Source organism: Ranitomeya variabilis, chromosome 8, assembly GCF_051348905.1.
Source record: "Ranitomeya variabilis isolate aRanVar5 chromosome 8, aRanVar5.hap1, whole genome shotgun sequence".
Lineage (NCBI taxonomy): Eukaryota > Metazoa > Chordata > Amphibia > Anura > Dendrobatidae > Ranitomeya > Ranitomeya variabilis.
In genome coordinates this window covers 210385472-210411267 of record NC_135239.1, presented here as the reverse complement: position 1 = coordinate 210411267, position 25796 = coordinate 210385472, and the positions used below count along the sequence as shown (strand labels likewise).

General features: G+C 46.8%; 1 protein-coding gene and 1 long non-coding RNA gene across 3 annotated transcripts in view; one reads left to right on the top strand and one right to left on the bottom strand.

Moving 5' to 3' along the window:
* The window catches only part of LOC143787738 (uncharacterized), a 79718-nt gene extending 66909 nt beyond the window's left edge, over positions 1-12809 (top strand). The window contains exon 2 of the long non-coding RNA XR_013218454.1: positions 12616-12809. This is a non-coding gene — a long non-coding RNA (uncharacterized LOC143787738). The remainder of the gene's footprint in view (positions 1-12615) is intronic.
* Positions 1-25796, bottom strand: part of PLXND1 (plexin D1) — a 118685-nt gene that overhangs the window by 71746 nt on the left and 21143 nt on the right. The gene's annotated exons all lie outside the window — the stretch shown is intronic.

Below are 25796 nucleotides of genomic sequence, written 5' to 3'. Positions count from 1 at the left end.
CCTCCGCTATATACCTATCGCCTGATAATGTGCCGCACGGCTCGTCACACTGTACCTCCGCTATATACCTATCGCCTGACAATGTGCCGCACGGCTCGTCATACTGTACCTCCGCTATATACATATCACCTGACAATGTGCAGCACAGCTCGTCACACTGTACCTCGGCTATATACCTATCACCTGACAATGTGCCGCACGGCTCGTCATACTGTACCTCCGCTATATACCTATCGCCTGACAATGTGCTGCACGGCTCATCACACTGTACCTCCGCTATATACCTATCGCCTGACAATGTGCCGCACGGCTCGTCACACTGTACCTCCGCTATATACCTATCGCCTGACAATGTGCCGCACGGCTCGTCACACTGTACCTCCGCTATATACCTATCACCTGACAATGTGCCGCACAGCTCGTCACACTGCACCTCCGCTATATACCTATCGCCTGACAATATGCCGCACGGCTCGTCACACTGTACCTACGCTATATACCTATCGCCTGACAATATGCCGCACGGCTCGTCACACTGTACCTCCGCTATATACCTATCGCCTGACAGTGTGCCGCACAGCTCGTCACACTGCACCTCCGCTATATACCTATCGCCTGATAATGTGCCGCATGACTCGTCACACTGTACCTCCACTATATATATACCTATCGCCTGACAATGTGCCACACGGCTCGTCATACTGTACCTACGCTATATACCTATCGCCTGACAATGTGCCGCACGGCTCGTCACACTGTACCTCCGCTATATACCTATCGCCTGACAATGTGCCGCACGGCTCGTCACACTGTACCTACGCTATATACCTATCGCCTGACAATGTGCCGCACGGCTCGTCACACTGTACCTCCGCTATATACCTATCGCCTGATAATGTGCCGCACGGCTCGTCACACTGTACCTACGCTATATACCTATCGCCTGACAGTGTGCCGCACGGCTCGTCACACTGTACCTTCACTATATACCTATCGCCTGACAGTGTGCTGCACGGCTCGTCACACTGTACCTCTGCTATATACCTATCGCCTGACAATGTGCAGCACGGCTCATCACACTGTACCTCCGCTATATACCTATCGCCTGACAATGTGCCGCACGGCTCGTCACACTGTACCTCCGCTATATACCTATCGCCTGACGGTGTGCTGCACGGCTCATCACACTGTACCTCCGCTATAAACCTATCGCCTGATAATGTGCCGCACGGCTCGTCACACTGTACCTCCGCTATATACCTATCGCCTGACAATGTGCCGCACGGCTCATCACACTGTACCTCCGCTATATACTTATCGCCTGACAATGTGCCGCATGGCTCGTCACACTGTACCTCCACTATATACCTGTTGCCTGACAATGTGCTGCACGGCTCGTCACACAGTACCTCCGCTATATACCTATCGCCTGACAATGTGCCACACGGCTCGTCACACTGTACCTCCGCTATATACCTATACGCTGACAATGTGCCGCATGGCTCGTCACACTGTACCTCCGCTATATACCTATCGCCTGACAGTGTGCCGCACGGCTCGTCACACTGTACCTTCACTATATACCTATCGCCTGACAGTGTGCTGCACGGCTCGTCACACTGTACCTCCGCTATATACCTATCGCCTGACAATGTGCCGCATGGGTCGTCACACTGTACCTCCGCTATATACCTATCGCCTGACAATGTGCCGCACGGCTCGTCACACTGTACCTCCGCTATATACATATCGTCTGATAATGTGCCACATGGCTCGTCACACTGTACCTCCGCTATATACCTATCGCCTGATGGTGTGCTGCACGGCTCGTCACACTGTACCTCCGCTATATACCTATCGCCTGACAATGTGCTGCACGGCTCGTCACACTGTACCTCCGCTATATACCTATCGCCTGACAATGTGCCGCACGGCTCATCACACTGTACCTCCGCTATATACCTATCGCCTGACAATGTGCCGCACGGCTCGTCACACTGTACCTCCGCTATATACCTATACGCTGACAATGTGCCGCATGGCTTGTCACACTGTACCTCCACCAAATACCTATCGCCTGACAATGTGCTGCACGGCTCGTCACACTGTACCTCCGCTATATACCTATCGCCTAACAGTGTGCCGCACGACTTGTCACACTGCACCTCCGCTATATACCTATCGCCTGACAATGTGCCGCATGGGACGTCACACTGTACCTCCGCTATATACCTATCGCCTGACAATGTGCCGCACGACTTGTCACACTGCACCTCCGCTATATACCTATCGCCTGACAATGTGCCGCATGGGACGTCACACTGTACCTCCGCTATATACCTATCGCCTGACAATGTGCCGCATGGGTCGTCACACTGTACCTCCGCTATTTACCTATCGCCTGACAATGTGCCGCACGACTTGTCACACTGTACCTCCGCTATATACCTATCGCCTGACAATGTGCCGCATGGCTCGTCATACTGTACCTCCGCTATATACCTATCGCCTTATAATGTGCAGCATGGCTCGTCACACTGTACCTCTGCTGTCATGATCTCTGCAGGCAGAGATCATAGCAAGCCTATAGAGGGACAGCTCTCGGAAGATGGAACTATACTGACCATGAACTAAGCCTGCCGCGCAACTAGAAATAGCCAGGTAGCATTTCCTATTTATCGCTAGATGCCCAGCTCTGGCCTAAGACCTAAATAGCTATCAGAGGGAAATATAAGACCTGGCTCACCTCTAGAGAAATATTCCAAAGAAGACAGTAGCCCCCCACATATAATGACGGTGAGTTCAGATGAAACAACAAACGCAGCAGGAAAATAGTCTTAGCAAATTTGAGGTCCGCTTACTAGATAGCAGAAGACAGATAGTATACTTTCATGGTCAGCAGAAAAACACTAACAAAACACCATCCAGAGATTACCTTAAACTCTGGCATTAACTCATAACGCCAGAGTAGCAATCCCTGATCAACGAGAGCTTTCCAGACACAGTAACAAAACTTCAGCTGTGAACTGGAACAAATAGGCAAAACAAAACATGGACAAAAGTCCAACTTATCTAGTAGTTGTCTAGAAGCAGGAACAAGCACTGAGAGGCATCAGATAACATTGTTGACCGGCAAGAAACCACCAGAGAAATGAGCTTAAATAGCGACACCCACTACTGATGGAACCAGGTGAAACAGGAAAGAGGATGACAAGTCCAATTCCACAAGCGGCCACCGGGGGAGCCCAGAATCCAAATTCACAACAGTACCCCCCCCTCAAGGAGGGGGCACCGAACCCTCACCAGATCCACCAGGGCGACCAGGATGAGCCCTATGGAAGGCACGAACAAGATCAGAAGCATGAACATCAGATGCATTGACCCAAGAATTATCCTCCTGGCCGTAACCCTTCCAGTTGACCAGATACTGGAGTTTCCGTCTGGAAACACGAGAGTCCAAAATTTTCTCCACAACGTACTCCAACTCACCCTCAACCAACACCGGAGCAGGAGGCTCAACTGAAGGTACAACAGGTACCTCATACCTGCGCAATAACGACCGATGAAAAACGTTATGAATGGAAAAGGACGCAGGGAGGTCCAAACGGAAAGAAACAGGATTAAGAATCTCCAATATTCTATAAGGGCCGATGAACCGAGGCTTAAACTTAGGAGAAGAGACCCTCACAGGGACAAAACGAGAAGACAACCACACCAAATCTCCAACACAAAGCCGAGAACCAACACGACGATGACGGTTGGCAAAACGCTGAGTCTTCTCCTGGGACAACTTCAAATTGTCCATAACCTGCCCCCAGATGTGATGCAATCTCTCCACCACCGCATCCACTCCAGGACAATCCGAGGATTCCACCTGACCGGAGGAAAATCGAGGGTGAAACCCCGAATTACAGAAAAACGGGGACACCAAGGTGGAAGAACTGGCCCGATTATTGAGGGCGAACTCTGCCAATGGCAAAAAAGCAACCCAATCATCCTGGTCAGCAGAGACAAAACACCTCAGATATGTCTCAAGGGTCTGATTAGTCCGCTCGGTCTGGCCATTAGTCTGAGGGTGAAAAGCAGATGAAAAAGACAAATCTATGCCCATCCTAGCACAGAATGCCCGCCAAAATCTAGACACAAACTGGGTACCTCTGTCCGAAACAATATTCTCAGGAATACCGTGCAATCGGACAACATTCTGAAAAAACAGAGGAACCAACTCAGAAGAAGAAGGCAACTTGGGCAGAGGAACCAAATGGACCATTTTAGAGAAACGGTCACAGACCACCCAGATGACAGACATCTTCTGGGAAACAGGCAGATCTGAAATAAAATCCATAGAGATGTGTGTCCAAGGCCTCTTAGGAATAGGCAAGGGCAACAGCAGTCCGCTAGCCCGAGAACTACAAGACTTGGCCCGAGCACAAACGTCACATGACTGCACAAAGACTCGCACATCTCGTGACAGGGAAGGCCACCAGAAGGATCTTGCCACCAAATCCCTGGTACCAAAAATTCCGGGATGACCTGCCAATGCAGAAGAATGTACCTCAGAGATGACTCTGCTGGTCCAATCATCCGGAACAAACAGTCTATCAGGCGGACAACGATCCGGTCTATCCGCCTGAAACTCTTGCAAGGACCGCCGCAGATCAGGAGAAACGGCCGACAAAATTACTCCCTCCCTAAGGATACCTGTGGGTTCAGAATTACCAGGAGAGTCCGGGTCAAAACTCCTAGAAAGGGCATCTGCCTTAACATTCTTAGAACCCGGTAGGTATGACACCACAAAATTAAAGCGAGAAAAAAATAAAGACCAGCGCGCCTGTCTAGGATTCAGGCGTCTGGCAGTCTCAAGATAAATCAAATTTTTGTGGTCAGTCAATACCACCACCTGATGCCTAGCCCCCTCGAGCCAATGGCGCCACTCCTCAAACGCCCACTTCATGGCCAAAAGCTCCCGATTCCCAACATCATAATTCCGCTCTGCGGGCGAAAATTTGCGAGAAAAGAAGGCACAAGGCCTAATGACGGAGCAGTCGGAACCTTTCTGCGACAACACTGCCCCAGCTCCGATCTCCGAAGCGTCAACCTCAACCTGAAAAGGCAGATTCACATCAGGCTGACGCAACACAGGGGCAGAGGCAAAACGGCGCTTAAGCTCCTGAAAGGCCTCTACAGCATGAGGGGACCAATTAGCAACATCAGCGCCTTGTCTGGTCAAATCAGTCAGTGGTTTAACGACATCCGAAAAACCAGCAATAAATCGGCGGTAAAAGTTGGCAAAGCCCAAAAATCTCTGAAGACCCTTAAGAGAGGAGGGCTGAGTCCAGTCACAAATAGCTTGCACCTTGACGGGATCCATCTCAATGGAAGAGGGAGAAAAAATATACCCCAAAAAGGAAATTTTCTGGACCCCAAAAACGCACTTAGACCCCTTCACACATAAAGAATTAGACCGCAGAACCTGAAAAACTCTCCTGACCTGCTGGACATGAGAGTCCCAGTCATCAGAAAAAATCAGAATATCATCCAGATATATTATCATAAATTTATCCAGAAAATCGCGGAAAATATCATGCATAAAAGACTGGAAAACTGAAGGGGCATTAGAAAGACCAAAAGGCATGACCAAATACTCAAAGTGGCCCTCGGGCGTATTAAATGCGGTCTTCCACTCATCCCCCTGCCTGATCCGCACCAAATTATACGCCCCACGAAGATCAATTTTAGAGAACCACTTAGCACCCTCTATACGAGCAAACAAATCAGTAAGCAATGGCAATGGGTATTGATACTTAACAGTGATCTTATTCAGAAGCCGATAATCAATACATGGTCTCAAAGAGCCGTCTTTTTTTGAGACAAAGAAAAACCCAGCTCCCAAGGGAGAAGAAGATGGACGAATATGTCCCTTTTCCAAAGACTCCTTTATATATTCCCGCATAGCAGCATGTTCCGGCACAGACAAATTAAACAAACGACCCTTTGGATATTTACAACCCGGTATCAAATCTATGGCACAATCGCACTCACGGTGCGGAGGTAACGACCCAAGCTTGGGTTCGTCAAAGACGTCTTGATAATCAGAGAGGAACTCAGGGACTTCAGAGGGAATGGACGACGAAATAGAAACCAAAGGTACGTCCCCATGAATACCCTTACATCCCCAGCTCAACACAGACATTGCTCTCCAGTCCAAGACTGGGTTGTGAGACTGCAACCATGGCAATCCCAGTACCAAATCGTCATGTAAATTATACAGCACCAGGAAACGAATAATCTCCTGGTGATCCGGATTGATACGCATGGTTACTTGTGTCCAGTATTGTGGTTTATTATTAGCCAATGGGGTGGAGTCAATCCCCTTCAGAGGAATAAGAGTCTCCAAAGGCTCTAAATCAAAACCACAACGATTGGCAAAGGACCAATCCATAAGACTCAGAGCGGCGCCAGAGTCAACATAGGCGTCCGTGGCAATGGATGACAAAGAGCAAATCAGGGTTACAGACAAAATAAACTTAGACTGAATGGTGCCAATGGAAACAGACTTATCAAGCTTCTTTGTACGCCTAGAGCATGCTGATATAACATGAGTAGAATCCCCACAATAGAAACACAATCCATTCTTCCGTCTAAAATTCTGTCGCTCGCTCCTGGACAGAATTCTATCACACTGCATACTTTCTGGCGTCTTTTCCATAGACACCGCCAGATGGTGCACCGGTTTGCGCTCCCGCAGACGCCTATCAATCTGAATAGCCATTGTCATGGACTCATTCAGACCTGCAGGCAAAGGGAACCCCACCATAACATCCTTAACGGCATCAGAGAGACCTTCTCTGAAAGTTGCCGCCAAGGCGCACTCATTCCACTGAGTAAGCACAGACCATTTACGGAATTTTTGGCAGAAAACTTCAGCTTCGTCTTGCCCCTGAGATAGTGCCATCAAAGTTTTTTCTGCCTGAAGTTCCAAATGAGGTTCCTCATAAAGCAAGCCCAAGGCCAGAAAAAACGCATCCACATCGCGTAACGCAGGATCCCCTGCTGGCAATGAGAAGGCCCAATCTTGAGGGTCACCCCTGAGCAAGGAAATCACAATCCTAACCTGCTGAGCAGGGTCTCCAGCTGAACGAGACTTCAGGGACAAATAAAGCTTACAATTATTTCGGAAATTCTGGAAGCTAGCTCTATTCCCTGTGAAGAACTCCGGCAAAGGAATTCTCGGCTCAGATACCGGAGCATGTACCACAAAATCTTGTAAATTTTGTACTTTCGTGATGAGATTATTCAAACCCGCAGTTACACTCTGGAGATCCATTATTGTCAGGTGCACACAGAGCATACAGAGATTAGGAGGAGAGAGAGAAAAAAGACTGCAGCAAGGCAGACTGGAGGAAAAAAAAAAAAAATTCCAGCAGACTTCTTATAACTCTCCTTTCTCAACCTGGGTCTTTAACACTTTAGAGGCCGGTCAAACTGTCATGATCTCTGCAGGCAGAGATCATAGCAAGCCTATAGAGGGACAGCTCTCGGAAGATGGAACTATACTGACCATGAACTAAGCCTGCCGCGCAACTAGAAATAGCCAGGTAGCATTTCCTATTTATCGCTAGATGCCCAGCTCTGGCCTAAGACCTAAATAGCTATCAGAGGGAAATATAAGACCTGGCTCACCTCTAGAGAAATATTCCAAAGAAGACAGTAGCCCCCCACATATAATGACGGTGAGTTCAGATGAAACAACAAACGCAGCAGGAAAATAGTCTTAGCAAATTTGAGGTCCGCTTACTAGATAGCAGAAGACAGATAGTATACTTTCATGGTCAGCAGAAAAACACTAACAAAACACCATCCAGAGATTACCTTAAACTCTGGCATTAACTCATAACGCCAGAGTAGCAATCCCTGATCAACGAGAGCTTTCCAGACACAGTAACAAAACTTCAGCTGTGAACTGGAACAAATAGGCAAAACAAAACATGGACAAAAGTCCAACTTATCTAGTAGTTGTCTAGAAGCAGGAACAAGCACTGAGAGGCATCAGATAACATTGTTGACCGGCAAGAAACCACCAGAGAAATGAGCTTAAATAGCGACACCCACTACTGATGGAACCAGGTGAAACAGGAAAGAGGATGACAAGTCCAATTCCACAAGCGGCCACCGGGGGAGCCCAGAATCCAAATTCACAACACTCTGCTATATACCCATCACCTGACAAAATGCCGCATGGCTCGTCACACTGTACCTCCGCTATATACCTATCGCCTGACAATGTGCCGCACGGCTCATCACACTGTACCTCCGCTATATACCTATCACCTGACAATGTGCCACACGGCTCGTCACACTGTACCTCCACTATATACCTATCGCCTGACAATATGCCGCATGGCTCGTCACACTGTACCTCCGCTATATACCTATCGCCTGACAATATGCCGCATGGGTCGTCACACTGTACCTCCGCTATATACCTATCGCCTTATAATGTGCAGCATGGCTCGTCACACTGTACCTCCGCTATATACCCATCGCCTGACAATATGCCGCATGGCTCGTCATACTGTACCTCTGCTATATACCCATCACCTGACAATATGCCACATGGCTCGTCACACTGTACCTTCGCTATATACCCATCACCTGACAATATGCCGCATGGCTCGTCATACTGTACCTCCGCTATATACCTATCGCCTGACAATGTGCCGCACGGCTCGTCACACTGTACCTCCGCTATATACCTATCACCTGACAATGTGCCGCACAGCTCGTCACACTGCACCTCCGCTATATACCTATCGCCTGACAATATGCCGCACGGCTCGTCACACTGTACCTACGCTATATACCTATCGCCTGACAATATGCCGCACGGCTCGTCACACTGTACCTCCGCTATATACCTATCGCCTGACAGTGTGCCGCACAGCTCGTCACACTGCACCTCCGCTATATACCTATCGCCTGATAATGTGCCGCATGACTCGTCACACTGTACCTCCACTATATATATACCTATCGCCTGACAATGTGCCACACGGCTCGTCATACTGTACCTACGCTATATACCTATCGCCTGACAATGTGCCGCACGGCTCGTCACACTGTACCTCCGCTATATACCTATCGCCTGATAATGTGCCGAACGGCTCGTCACACTGTACCTCCGCTATATACCTATCGCCTGACAATGTGCCGCACGGCTCGTCACACTGTACCTACGCTATATACCTATCGCCTGACAATGTGCCGCACGGCTCGTCACACTGTACCTCCGCTATATACCTATCGCCTGATAATGTGCCGCACGGCTCGTCACACTGTACCTACGCTATATACCTATCGCCTGACAGTGTGCCGCACGGCTCGTCACACTGTACCTTCACTATATACCTATCGCCTGACAGTGTGCTGCACGGCTCGTCACACTGTACCTCTGCTATATACCTATCGCCTGACAATGTGCAGCACGGCTCATCACACTGTACCTCCGCTATATACCTATCGCCTGACAATGTGCCGCACGGCTCGTCACACTGTACCTCCGCTATATACCTATCGCCTGACGGTGTCCTGCACGGCTCATCACACTGTACCTCCGCTATAAACCTATCGCCTGATAATGTGCCGCACGGCTCGTCACACTGTACCTCCGCTATATACCTATCGCCTGACAATGTGCCGCACGGCTCATCACACTGTACCTCCGCTATATACTTATCGCCTGACAATGTGCCGCATGGCTCGTCACACTGTACCTCCACTATATACCTGTTGCCTGACAATGTGCTGCACGGCTCGTCACACAGTACCTCCGCTATATACCTATCGCCTGACAATGTGCCACACGGCTCGTCACACTGTACCTCCGCTATATACCTATACGCTGACAATGTGCCGCATGGCTTGTCACACTGTACCTCCACCAAATACCTATCACCTGACAATGTGCCGCATGGCTCGTCACACTGTACCTCCGCTATATACCTATCGCCTGACAGTGTGCCGCACGGCTCGTCACACTGTACCTTCACTATATACCTATCGCCTGACAGTGTGCTGCACGGCTCGTCACACTGTACCTCCGCTATATACCTATCGCCTGACAATGTGCCGCATGGGTCGTCACACTGTACCTCCGCTATATACCTATCGCCTGACAATGTGCCGCACGGCTCGTCACACTGTACCTCCGCTATATACATATCGTCTGATAATGTGCCACATGGCTCGTCACACTGTACCTCCGCTATATACCTATCGCCTGATGGTGTGCTGCACGGCTCGTCACACTGTACCTCCGCTATATACCTATCGCCTGACAATGTGCTGCACGGCTCGTCACACTGTACCTCCGCTATATACCTATCGCCTGACAATGTGCCGCACGGCTCATCACACTGTACCTCCGCTATATACCTATCGCCTGACAATGTGCCGCACGGCTCGTCACACTGTACCTCCGCTATATACCTATACGCTGACAATGTGCCGCATGGCTTGTCACACTGTACCTCCACCAAATACCTATCGCCTGACAATGTGCCGCACGGCTCGTCACACTGTACCTCCGCTATATACCTATCGCCTAACAGTGTGCCGCACGACTTGTCACACTGCACCTCCGCTATATACCTATCGCCTGACAATGTGCCGCATGGGACGTCACACTGTACCTCCGCTATATACCTATCGCCTGACAATGTGCCGCACGACTTGTCACACTGCACCTCCGCTATATACCTATCGCCTGACAATGTGCCGCATGGGACGTCACACTGTACCTCCGCTATATACCTATCGCCTGACAATGTGCCGCATGGGTCGTCACACTGTACCTCCGCTATTTACCTATCGCCTGACAATGTGCCGCACGACTTGTCACACTGTACCTCCGCTATATACCTATCGCCTGACAATGTGCCGCATGGCTCGTCACACTGTACCTCCGCTATATACCTATCGCCTGATAATGTGCAGCATGGCTCGTCATACTGTACCTCCGCTATATACCTATCGCCTTATAATGTGCAGCACAGCTCGTCACACTGTACCTCCGCTATATACCCATCACCTGACAAAATGCCGCATGGCTCGTCACACTGTACCTCCGCTATATACCTATCGCCTGACAATATGCCGCATGGCTCGTCATACTGTACCTCTGCTATATACCTATCGCCTGACAATATGCCGCATGGCTCGTCACACTGTACCTCCGCTATATACCTATCGCCTGACAATATGCCGCATGGGTCGTCACACTGTACCTCCGCTATATACCTATCGCCTTATAATGTGCAGCATGGCTCGTCACACTGTACCTCCGCTATATACCCATCGCCTGACAATATGCCGCATGGCTCGTCATACTGTACCTCTGCTATATACCCATCACCTGACAATATGCCACATGGCTCGTCACACTGTACCTTCGCTATATACCCATCACCTGACAATATGCCGCATGGCTCGTCATACTGTACCTCCGCTATATACCTATCGCCTGACAATGTGCCGCATGGGTCGTCACACTGTACCTCCGCTATATAACTATGCACTGACAGCTAACAGAGCTCTGGGAAATGGGGAAGATCTGAAACACAAAGGACACAATTGATTATTACATTTGCGCCTTTTTGTCTAGTTTTCTTCTTGATTTGTGCCAAGTTCTTCTAATTTGATTTTTTTTAAGCCTATTTTTCATGATCTCGCCTGCTTATTTTTTTCTATGATGACGGAGTTTGTTTCCTTGATATTTGCAGCCGATTCATCAATTGTGACTATTTACAAAAAATCTCAAAATTTAGCTTAAATTTTTTCTCTGCAAATGTTAGAGAAGAGCGAGACATTTTAACGAAACGTGACTTTTTGCTCTAAAAAGGCATAAAATGGGTTAAAAAAAGGATATTTTTGATTTTGCGCAAATTTTATGAATCACACTCCCCAGTTTGGCACAAAAAAAAACAACATATACATGAACAAACAGAAAAGCGACTCCCCCCCCAAAAAAAAAAAAAAAAAAAGAATAAATCGGACCCAAAGTATGTTGCAATGTTGTTGCATGAGATTTCATTCTGGTGGCATGTTGGGAGTTGTAGTGAAGCACAGGTGTAGACGACTGGCATATAGATACAGAAGAGTCACGTGACTCCTGATACATTGTTGCAGCATGTTATTATCTTCCTCTGACCTGTGCCCATGTTTCCCTTCCGCTCTCTAATCTGGATAGACCCTCTCTTCTTTCTCAGCCCTGAGAATCACGCAGACTAAATTTAGAAAATTCCATCGGACTTATGTTGCAGAATTCCCAAGTCCCCAAACACTCATTCTGGATCCTTCGTCTCAGATGGGGGTCAGCGACATTTGTAAAATTACCAAATTATTTGTTCAGACGCTTCCGACACCAAACAAGAACTTTCTACTAAGAAGCACTTAAGATCCCGTTATGTCTCATATTAAGAAGCTGCTGCTGATACATTAAACCAGGGGTTGTTCATCATTTGGGACAATCTTTTTTTAACTTACATAAATTTGGGGCTAAAAATATTTTTTTCGATTGAGTTTTATTGAAAACTTTGCACCATTTTGCCTTTTCAGGCTCTCTGTTTCCTGCACATTCAACGTTGATGAGGTCTGTGTGATCATAAATCAGCCAAGAGGAACTCAGCTATAGACAGACTACAAACGCTTCTGCCAGACCGTCATAGCAAGCTCACCGATGGATTCTCAGTTAACTCATTCTACAGCCAGAGGTAGCACAGCGGCTACCGAAGGCAATCTAAGCAAAACAATTTTTAAAAACCCAATTGCAAAAATTATTTTTAGTCAAAATACATATATTTAGGTAAAAAAAAAGTAACCATTTTGTGTCTGCAGCTCCACTGCAAATCTATGTGTCTCCATCCATATTAATAAATTACAAATAACCCTCTTTAGTCCAATCTGACAATCGTGCTTCTTTCTATCGCCTCTGTAACTTTTACTGACATACATTCCATTCTATATTAGTGAGAAAATGGGAGGTGGAATCAGACTACGCAGGCTTTGTTTGTAGTCTGTTACTATGGTGACACATAAACCTGTATAGGAGCTGTAGTTTCAAAACGATAGTACATTTTTAATTAAGATCAATTGAAATGTTGCTTTACTTTTTATGTAAGATGCAATGTAGCAATAAAAAATGACAAGTGGACATGCTCTTTAAATGATGTCACTTAAAGGGATACATCTGTCATATAGTAACTTTAAAGAAGTAAATGCTTTACTTGTGCTATACTTCACCTTTAAGGCTGTCTACAACTACTACTACTATTACCCTAAGGGGCTTATTCTCTTTAGGTATCACTGTTTTTTCAGTGAAGACCCAGACAGAGATAATCCTGGATCTCACATCCCCGGCTATAGGCTGGGAGGAATGCCTGCAGTGCTTCCATTGCCTGCCGTGGCGATATGTGTAGGTCTGGCTGGATTATTCCACTTCCCCACACATTGAACTCTCCAGGATTTCCAACCACAGATGTTTCCAGTTGTGTGAATAGATCTAGAGTCTATGGAATACAACCCCCCTCATCCTCACAGCTGTTTGCAGTCCTTGCCAGTAAAACAAAGAGAGGATTCGAGACATCAATGGCGCTCAGACGTGTGCCCAGCGTTCTCTGGCACTGGTCCTTCATATAGGACAAAGGGTTATATCGTCCTACTACAGAAGGGGAGCGCCAAGGGAAGTGCGATGGTCACAGACGGCCGCCATGATGAAGGAAAGCTCCTGACCCCTGTATATGGTCCATCTTTTTCCCATTGATGCCAGGGCTAATGAGGCTGTAGCTGATGTTCTGCAATCATCGATGGTTCTCCAGGTCTCTGCCCAGTTCTGTTTCCCTGCTGAAATACCATAGTAAATCATCAGGAAGTCTTGGGGCTTGATGGACGCAGCCTTGTTGAGTGCCCTGAGGTCATGCAAAATGGCATCTTTCTCTTACATGGATGGATTAGACCTGCCTGCGGGACTGGACTGGTTTGTGTTTGGCCAATATCCTGGTCCATTGGTACAGAACCAACTGTATCCAGTTGGACCGCTCCAGAAGCACCAGTATACCAACGTCCAACCAAGGGGCAACTTACAACCATATACTCCATATAGTCCAGTCAAAGTGTAGGAGACCCACGTTGACAATGGACCAACTGAAGCAGATCTATCCTGATCCGTTGTACTCAATCAGAATGCCGATCTAGCTATACCATGGCATTCCATGATAGTGTCACTCTAAACACATTGTACCCCATTCTTCAGAACTCTACCCAGTCAGACCGTAGTTCCACCCTCACCCAGCTGCACCCAGTTAGGCTCAGCTAGTTTACTGGACACTTTGTAGCCAATCTATGATATCCTAATTTAGCTATACCAAGTAAGACCCGGATGGCACCATGTTCAGCTCTAACATTTTTAGATGGTTACCTGGTACAGCTATCAATCAGATCCAGGTGGCATCCTAATACTGTACCCAGCCAGGGTCTGATGGTTGCTTGGTAAAGCTGTAGTCAGTCAGACCAAGGTGGCACCTGGAACCATCTGTACCCATCCAGGCTCAGAGGATTCCCAGGTAAAGCTGAATCATACCCCAGTAACACCCGAACCCAGCTGTGCCCATCCAGACCCAACAGATGGCTACTTTTTAAAGCTGTAGTCAATCAGATCAAGGTGGCATCTGGAACCATCTGTACCGATCCAGACTCAGAAAGTTCACCGATAAAGTTGAAACATACCCCAGTAACACCCAAACCCAGCTGTGTCCATCCAGACTCAAATGGCTCCTTGGTAAACTGTTGTCAATCAGATCAAGGTGACACTTGGCCCCATCTAAAAGGTTTCCCTGGTAAGGCTGAAGTCAGTCAGATCCAGGTGACACTTGGTCCCATAACAATAATAACAATAATAATAATTTTTATTTATATAGCGCCAACATATTCCGCAGCGCTTTACAAATTATAGAGGGGACTTGTACAGACAATAGACATTACAGCATAACAGAAATCACAGTTCAAAACAGATACCAGGAGGAATGAGGGCCCTGCTGCTCGTAAGCTTACAGACTATGAGGAAAAGGGGAGACACGAGAGGTGGATGGTAACAATTGCTTTAGTTATTTGGACCAGCCATAGTGTAAGGCTCGGGTGTTCATGTAAAGCTGCATGAACCAGTTAACAGCCTAAGTATGTAGCAGTACAGACACAGAGGGCTATTAACTGCATAAAGTGTATGAGAACATGATGCGAGGAACCTGATTATGTGTTTTGTTTTTTTATTAATAGGCCACACAGGGATAGTTAGGTTAATGCGTTGAGGCGGTAGGCCAGTCTGAACAAATGCGTTTTTAGGGCACGCTTAAAACTGTGGGGATTGGGGATTAATCGTATTAACCTAGGTAGTGCATTCCAAAGAATCGGCGCAGCACGTGTAAAGTCTTGGAGACGGGAGTGGGAGGTTCTGATTATTGAGGATGCTAACCTGAGGTCATTAGCGGAGCGGAGGGCACGGGTAGGGTGGTAGACTGAGACCAGAGAGGAGATGTAGGGTGGTGCTGAGCCATGGAGTGCTTTGTGGATGAGGGTAGTAGTTTTGTACTGGATTCTGGAGTGGATGGATAACCAGTGTAATGACTGGCACAGGGTAGAGGCATCGGTGAAACGGTTGGTGAGGAATATGATCCTGGCAGCAGCATTCAGGACAGATTGGAGCGGGGAGAGTTTGGTAAGAGGGAGGCCGATTAGTAGAGAGTTACAATAGTCCAGACGAGAATGAATAAGTGAGACAGTAAGAGTTTTTGCAGAGTCGAAAGTAAGAAAAGGGCGAATTCTATAAATGTTTTTGAGATGCAGTTAAGAAGGTTTCCCTGGTAAAGCTGTTCTCAATCAGATCAAGGTGACACTTGGACCCATCTAAAAGGTTTCCCTGGTAAAGCTGTTGTCAATCAGATCAAGGTGGCATCTGGACCCATCTGTATCCATCCAGACCCATCCAAAGTTCCTCGGTAAAGCTGTAGTCAAACAGTCCCGAGTGACACCCGACTCCAGATGTGCCCACCCAGGCTCAGATGGTTCCTATGTAAAGCTGTGTTCAATCAGACCCAGGTGGCACCCTGATGCAGCTGTACTCAGCCATAACCTGCTGCTGCCTTGCCGCAGCTGTTCCCAGCAGACCCAGGTGGCACACATCATCGGCTGCACAGATCTGGGGGGTAAACAGCGGCGGTCTCTGGCAGCTGACACTCAGCAGAATCCATGATCACGGAGGCGAGCACTATCAGGCTTTTTATCAGCGCTCATTAGATTAGTGTCAGGAGTGCGGCAGGGAGATGGATCCAGAGAGTGGCGGTTCCAGGCAGGCTGACGCCGCTGTTCACACGTTATCAGGGGCAGATGCTTCACACTCGCACGGATACCTGGCAGCAGAGCTGGCATCTGTCACATCCAACAGGAGATGTCTCACGTTAACCGTAATGGCTCAGATCTCAGCGCCAGTCATCGGGTGATCACAGACCAGCAGCACCATGGACACCTCCATGCTGGGGGTTGTAGTGCACAACACAGTGTACCATGTACCAGTTTACAGATGCCAATGCGAGTCTATGGCAGACATATATACAGTTATATACAGTTGTGCTCAAAAGTTTACACACCCCGGCAGAATTTTTGCTTTCTTCGCTTTTTTTCAGAGAATATGAATGATAACAACAAAACTTTTCTCCACTCATGGTTAGTGGTTGGGTGCAGCCATTTATTGTCACACTACTGTGTTTTCTCTTTTTAAATCATAATGACAACCCAAAACATCCAAATGACCCTGATTAAAAGTTCACATACCCCGGTGATCTTGGCCTGATAACATGCACAGAAGTTGACACAAATGGGTCTGAATGGCTACTAAAGGTAACGTCCTCACCTGTGACCTGTTTGCTTGTAATCAGTGTGTGCATAAAAGCTGAGTGAGTTTCTGGAATCCACACAGACTCTTGCATCTTTCATCCAGCCACTGACGTTTCTGGATTGTGAGTCATGGGGAAAGCAAAAGAATTGTCAACGGATCTACGGGAAAAGGTAGTTGAACCGTATAAAACAGGAAAGGTATACAGAAAGATATCCAAGGAATTGATAATGCTAGTCAGCAGCGTTCAAACTGTGATTAACAAATGGAAAATCAGGGGCTCTGCAAAAACAAAACCATGGTCAGGTAGACCAACAAAAATGTCATCCACAACTGCCAGGAAAATTGTTCAGGATGCAAAGAAAAACCCACAAATAACATCAGCTGAAATACAGGACTCTCTGAAAACTAGCGGTGTGGCTGCATGGTCGAGTCGCCAGAAGAAAGCCATTACTGCGCAAATGCCACAAAGTATCTCGCCTACAATACACAAAACAGCACAGAGACAAGCCTCAAAACATCTGGAACAAGGTAATTTGGAGTGATAAGACCAAAATTGAACTTTTTGGCCACAACCATAAACGTTACGATTGGGGAGAGGTCAACAAGGCCTATGATGAAAGGAACACCATTCCTACTGTAAAGCACGGAGGTGGATCACTGATGTTTTGGGGATGTGTGAGCTACAAAGACACAGGAAACTTGGTCAAAGTTGAAGGAAAGGTGAATGCAGCACGTTATCAGCAAATACTCACCAGAACCCAGAAGCTGCGCATAGGACGTACTTGGAAGTTCCAACATGACAACGATCCAAAACACAAGGCCAAGTCAACCTGTCATTGGCTACAGCAGAACAAAGTGAAGGTTCTGGAGTGGCCATCTCAGTCTCCTGACCTCAATATCATTGATTTGGGGAGATCTCAAGCGCGCAGTTCATGCTAGACAGCCCAGGAATTTAAAGGAACTGGAGACTTTTTGCAAGAAGAGTGGGCAGCTTTACTATCTGAGAAAATAAAGAACCTCGTCCACAACTACCACAAAAGACTTCAAGCTGTGATTGATGTTAGAGGGGGCAATACATGTATTAAGAAATGGGGTATGTGAACTTTTGATCAGGGTGATTTGGATGTTTTGGGTTGTCATTATGATTTAAAAAGAGAAAACACAGAAGTCTGACAATAAATGGCCTCACCCAACCACTGACCATGAGTGGAGGAAAAGTTTTGGTGTTATCATTCATATTCTCTGAAAAAAAGCGAAGAAAGCAAAAATTCTGCCGGGGTGTGTAAACTTTTGAGCACAACTGTACATCTGTGGTTGTATATTCTGGCATCATGATACAATGTGAATCTTGCCTTATGGGTTATCCTGAAGCCATGAACAAGGGCCCCACTGATCAGCTGCAGGACGGGGCTCCTAATGCTTTTTTTTAAGTCTGTCCCCCAAAATCAGAGGTGTAATGAAAGCTCCTGGGCCTGAATGCAAAATCTCTAACCAGGCTCCCAACTATCTGATGATGTTCTTCTGATAATGGGCCCCTGAGGCTCTAGGGCCCAGGTGCAACTGTAACTGCTGCCCCCCTTATGGTTACAGAGCAGCTCAATACTAATGTTCCTGCTATTCCCACAGGAAGTGATGGACCCGGGAACCTACGCTGCCCATGGGAGTGCACAGGGGGCCCGCACCTTTGTAACCCCAAGAGTGGAGGGTCCCTCAGTCCAGTGATTGTGTCGGTACCAGCTCACTATTGTAATTTTCTGAAATGTCTTTGTCATATTTTCTCTTTAAGTGCAACGGGTATCGTATTTTTGCTTTTCCATCACCCATTGGTATCACTCAGCACTGGAGCCCACTATCCCAGAGCCGCAGAGGGGCTTTCTTACACCCAGGGGTAAAGGTTCGGTTTGCTGCCCTATTAGCAGTTTGTCTAAATAATCTGAATATGAGTAGATAGCTTGTTGGCGTCCCCCCGCCACAATACCCCAGCTGCCCCCGGCTAAGCCCCCTTATCTTCCTCCCTGGGGGTAGTACGCAGGTACCGGTGCAGCCAGGCCAAGGTTGTCCCACATTTCAGCCAGCAGACGTGATGCAGCATTTCCAAGTATGATTTCAGCTCCGGCTGCTCGGCTGTGCCCTGTAACCTCACATGGGAACCTGACACTGCGGCTGCCCTTGTCCTGCTCACTTGTGACCGTCATGAGACTGCAACCAGAATCCGATCCTCCTGTTAAAAGAAGTGATCATCGCCGCCGTCCACTGCTGCACCCGCACTTGTGTTTTCATCGCATCTGAAGTGGGATTAGGAGGCGCTGACAGCCCGGGACGTGGAGACATGTCTATCCGCATCAAGGCGGCGGCGAAGTGTGCCGCAATACAGTGCCAGAATACCGCACACTACAAAAGTGCGCAGGGCGTCACCCGCATCGCAGTAACCCCCTCACTGCCAAACTGGGCAGAAAATACAAGGTCCACATGGTCCCCTTAATGCCTGTAAAAGGGGTTCATTGAAATTAAAGGGATTGTCCAAGTTATTTTAAAAAAATGGATAGAATCCAGGTGATGCATTAAAGCATCTAGAAAAATTGCCCAATGCTCCAGCTGCTCAACCGTTCCCTCCATCAGTCTTTTATCATAGCTGTCCAAGTGACCACTGCAGGCAATCAGCATCCTACTATCGCTGCCGAGGCTGATTGGCTGCAGCAGCTGGAGACAAGTTCTGGAGAAAAGTGTTAGTCCTGGAGGTGAGATGGTTAATACCCCTCTAATACTTCGCACAGCTGAGGGTTTGTTGCAATTGTATCAGCTAAACAAACACATGGTCTGATAGTTTGCTACAAAGTTGCACGGAAAATGTATCGGTCTGGATTCCAAAAGAAATGACTCCCAGAACAATTCACTAATCTGCTGCCACTGAGAAATTAACATATTAGGAAACTCACATATATAATAATTATTATTATTAATAATAATAATAATAATAATAATAATAAATTGTTAATTAAAGGGAACCTGTCACGCTCTTTATTTTATTAAACTGCCCCCGATGTCTTGTTAGTAATGCGGCTCCGGAGTGTGCGCACGTAGGATATGAAGCTGGGACGCACAGCCAGAATCAGTGTGTATGAGCGTCACTGCGCAAGCGCGGGATCTGCTGAGAGATGACGTAGGGATCACAGCGATGACGGGAGGATATTATAATACGATGGGCGGGGAGGATTTCAAAAGCTGGAGCTGCCCACCCCAATGACAGAAACAGGAGGTATGTGGGGCAATCAAGATATAAAGTTTTTTTTGCGCTAAATACTGAGATGTTTTATTTGAGACAAACATGTTAGTAATGCAATGCACTTCACTAACAAGATATTGGGGGGCAGTTTAATAGCAAAAACAGACCTGACAGGTTCCCTTTAAGCAGTCGCTCGTTTCTGCAAAGTGGAGCCATAAATGCAGGCACTACTTTGTAATAGAAAAAAAGTTTTTTTTTGGAGTCGTCCGTTTCTAAAAAGGAAACCAGTAGAATGCAGGTGCGCCTCGTGCTTTGGTCTCCAGGTATTTCCCTCTATTGCTTTAGTCTCTGGGTTTTTCCTTTTATTGCTTTGGTCTCTGGTGTGGAGACACAGTATTGTATCTTAATTAACTAGATGACTATTTTTAGCAAAACCAAGAAGAATAGGCTGTTACCTATATGTTGGCTTTTGAATGTTGGGGTATGTGCACACTTTGCAGATTTGACGCTGCGGATTCGCAGCAGTTTCCCATGCGGTGTACAGTACCATGTAAAGCTATGGAAAACAAAATCCGCAGTGCCGATGCTGCGGAAAATACCGCGCAGAAACGCTGCCTTGTATTTTCAGCAGCATGTCATTTCTTTGTGCGGATTCCGCAGCTTTTTACACCTGCTCCATAATAGGAATCCACAGGTGTAAAACCGCAGGTGAAATCCGCACAAAAAATGCAGGAATTCCGTGATAAATCCGCAGGAAAAACGCAGTGCGTTTTACCTGCGGATTTTACAAAGACGGTGCGGAAAAATCTGCACACTAATCTGCAACGTGGGCACATAGCCTAAGCATTTCTTTCTGGCTGGTCAAGAAAACAGACTTCTGTTTGTGTAAGCCTGTAATATTGACTTGTAAGCTGATATATGATACAACATATTGTGCTCTTATCCTTGATGACTGGTGATCTTTACTGATATGCTAATTAAGCATTGTGTCATAAAGGCCAGATAGTTTGGTAACTTTGAAAACAGTGGAGGAAATTCTATGCAAACAGATTAAATAATCAAGTATGCTACTTGATCTCATCTCCAATCTTACTCTTTATGTCAATACTGAATGAAGGACACTTGCTAAGTACAAAAAGAAGTTACATGCCTCTAAACAGGCAGAGAGAGAGACAGCCAGAGATTCTGCCAAGACATCCAAACATCCAGGGGATCCTACAGGACTGCTGAAAATTCATCTTGGATCCATCACGAGAGACACAGATCTATCATCTTATAGGAAAAAACCTAGGGGATCTAGGCCCCGCTTGGAAGAATATAAATTTGCGCCATTGACCATTGCTGGACCATGGATACGTTTGGAGAAAACCAGGATTGGGACTCGCTGGTCGCCTGGCTCCATGGAGATGTTCGGAGAAGCCAGGTTGTGACCCTTGGGTCAACTGGCCTTGTACCTCAATGGACTGTCATCTCCCTAAGCTTGTTGTTACCTCCTCTCTGTGTGCGTGCCACAGGTGGGGTAGTAGACCCTGGGAGCTCTGAAGTAACAGCTGCCATTATCCTAGCATGTCAGCGGAAGGGTGAGACTCTGTAATGTTCACCATATTGGGTATTGTGCTGGGACTGTTCTACGTGTTATCTGCCTGTTTTTTGGTTCAATAAAGTATAGCCACACTGTATTACCCTCACCCTATGTTGTCTGAGTAGCGTTTTGCCTATGTTAAAGGAAGTGCGGGCGTTGGGCAGGACGATCCCTGGTCCATGCGGTTTCGACTAGCAGACCAGGGCGCTCGCCGACCCTCCGAGTCACCACATCTGGATTTTTCTTTTTATTGCTTTAGTCTCTGGGAATGTCCCTCTATTGCTTTGGTCTCCAGGTATTGCCCTCTACTGCTTTGGTCTATGAGTTTTTGCCTCTATTGCTTTGCTCTCCGGGTTTTTGCTTCTACTACTTTGGTCTTGGGGATTTTCCCTCTATTGCTTTGGTTTGGGGGTTTCTGTCCCTGTTGCTTTAGTCTGGGGGGTTTTTGCTTCTATTTCTTTCGTCTCGGGGTTTTTTCCTTTTATTTCTCTGGTCTCGGGGTTTGCAGCCACAGTCCTTACATAAACTCATAACTCTTTTCCCATTAATAAAAATCTCAAAGAGGTTTGAGGTCACGATCTACAGAAAGTGCCGAGTACATGGAAACTCAAGTCATCTCAGTGGTTTTGTTTTTACTGACGTGCGGAGATTTTCTCACTGTTAGTAAATGTTCGGTTACAGTGATCTATGAACTCGTCATCTTACTTAGAGATATAATCGCTGGTCACGTCATAAGGTTTCTGCAGAAGCAATGACAATAGATCATCCTACAGATACACCCCCGATAGTGCGAGCCAAGGGGGCATAGAGTCAGCTCAGCAGAAAGTGTCATATATGTGATGGGCTTGGATACCGCAGCTTAGTAGACTATATCTCACATGATAGGATTAGATACACAGCTCAGCTAGGATTAGTTACATTCGATTAGCAGATAGGATCACACAGGACAGGATTAGATACAACGCTCAGGATACTGTTCTACACTTGATAGGATTAGATGCACAGCTCAGCAAACAGTATCACACATGATAGAATTAGGTACACAGCTCAGACAGTATCACACAGGATAGGATTAGATACACGGCTCAGCAGACAGTATCACACAGGATAGGATTAGATACACGGCTCAGCAGGCAGTATCACACAGGATAGGATTAGATACACGGCTCAGCAGGCAGTATCACACAGGATAGGATTAGATACACGGCTCAGCAGGCAGTATCACACAGGAGAGGATTAGATACAGGGCTCAGCAGTCAGTATCACAGGATAGGATTAGATACACAGCTCAGCAGACAGTGTCACGCAGGAGAGGATTAGATACAGGGCTCAGCAGACAGTATCACACAGGAGAGGATTAGATACACGGCTCAGCAGACAGTATCACACAGGATAGGATTAGGTACACGGCTCAGCAGACAGTATCACACAGGAGAGGATTAGATACAGGGCTCAGCAGTCAGTATCACAGGATAGGATTAGATACACAGCTCAGCAGACAGTATCACACAGGATAGGATTAGATACACGGCTCAGCAGACAGTATCACACAGGATAGGATTAGATACACAGCTCAGCAGACAGTATCACACAGCATAGGCTTAGATACAGCAGCACACTGTTTTTGTAGATTATTTCTGGATCTTGCAGACCTGCTGGTGGAGTTAATGCTGTTAATAAGCCACAGGCTTTTCAGGCTATTGTTGGTTTCCAGAACAATTGATAACAGAAAGCAATAGCTGCCAGCTTCCTATGTTACACGCAGGGTCTCCTTCCTACCCCCATTGCGCAGACCTCTGGAGTCTTGTATGAATCGTTAGCACATGAGTTTGCGCACCGCAGAACTAATAGGTTTGGGATGGGACTTGCGCTCTCCGCTCTTTGGCGCGTTCGCGGCTTCATGATGTTTCTATTACTGCGATGTGTAATACACCGGGAATCTCGTTCCTTGCAGCTCCGCAGGGTTTTCGGATTGTTCGCCTTTCTCTCAGCTGACAAGCGGTTTTATCCGAAATGACGGCTCAGAAAACCGTCACCACCGACCTCTCGAGCGGAGACCCCGGCATTATATATATTGGGTGGTTCTACATTTCAGGGCATGGACTCATGACGTCTTCTTCAGGACAGGAGTTTTTCTAGAGGAAGAAGCTTCAGGAAACGTTTCTTATTTTTCATGAAAATTGTTTTTCCTTGAGCACTTTTTGTTTATGTTTTGGCTGCTGAGTGGTTTTTTTTCCAGTGTTTTTGAACAGTCTTTTTTTTTTTACTGACATTTTCTGACTTTTTTTTAAACACCATTCAACAATAGCAAAAACTATTGCACACTTATGGGCACTGGTGGGACTGGTATTATAATATGGACACTGGTAGGACTGGTATTATTATATGGACACTGGTAGGACTGGTATTATTATATAGACACTGGGACTAGTAGTATTATATGTACACTGGTAGAACTGGTAGGACTGGAATTTTATGGGCACTGGTAGGACTGGCACTATTAAATGGACACTGGTAGGACTGGTACTATTTTATGGGCACTGGTAGGACTGGTGCTATTATATAGGCACTGATAGTATTGGTACTGTTATAGGTACACTGGTAAGACTGGTACTATTATATGCACACTGGTGGGACTGGAACAATTATATGGACACTGGTAGGACTGGTACTATGATATGGGCACTGGTAGGATTGGTACTGTTATATGGACACTCATAAACTGGTACTATTATATGGACACTGGTAGGACTGGTACTATTATATTGGCACTGGAAGGACTAGTATGATTATATTGGCACTGGTAGGACTAGCACAATTATATGGGCACTGGTAGAACTGGTGCTATTATATGCACACTTGTGGGACTGGTACTATTATATAGACACTGGTAGGACTGGCACAATTATATGGACACTGGTAGGACTGGCACAATTATATGGGCAGTGGTAAGACTGGTACTATGATATGGGCACTGGTAGGATTGGTACTATTATATGCACACTGGTGGGCCAGGTATTATTATATGCACACTGGTAGGATTGGCACAGTTATAAGGACCCTGGGGGTACTGGCACAATTATATGGGCACTGGTAGGACTGGTACTATTATATGGGCACTGGTAGGACTGGCACAATTATAAGGGGACTGATAGGACTGGTACAATTACATGGGCACTGGTAGGACTGGTACTATTATATTGCCACTGGTAAGACTGGCACAATTATATGGGCACTGGTAGGACTGGTACTATTATATTGCCACTGGTAAGACTGGCACAATTATATGGGCACTGGTAGGACTGGTACTATTATATGGGCACTGGTAGGACTGGTACTGATATATGGACACTGGTTGGACTGGTACTATTATATTGGCACTGGTAGGACTGGCACAATTCTATGGGCACTGGTAGGACTAGCACAATTGTATGGGCACTGGTAGGACTGGTTCTATTATATGGGCACTGGTAGGACTGGTACTATTATATGGGCACTGGTAGGACTAGTACTATTATATTGGCACTGGTAGGACTGGCACAATTCTATGGGCACTGGCAGGACTAGCACAATTATATGGGCACTGGTAGGACTGGTACAATTATATGGGCACTGGTAGGACTGGTACAATTATATAGGCACTGGTAGGACTGGTACTATTATCTGGGCACTGGTAGGACTGGTACTATTATATGGGCACTGGTAGGACTGGTACTATTATATTGGCACTGGTAGGACTGGTACTATTATATGGGCACTGGTAGGACTGGTACAATTATATGGGCACTGGTAGGACTAGTACAATTATATGGCCACTGGTAGGACTGGTACTATTATATTGGCACTGGTAGGACTAGTACAATTATATGGGCACTGGTAGGACTGGTACTATTATATGGGCACTGGTAGGACTGCCCCAAAGTCTGTACAGTGAGACTATAGTATGTGGTGACTCGGCTGTATGGGCGCTGTTAAACGGTGGCACTTACGGCATAGACATGGGTCTTGCCCAGCTCTCCACATATAATCATAGGGCTGGCGGATCCTGG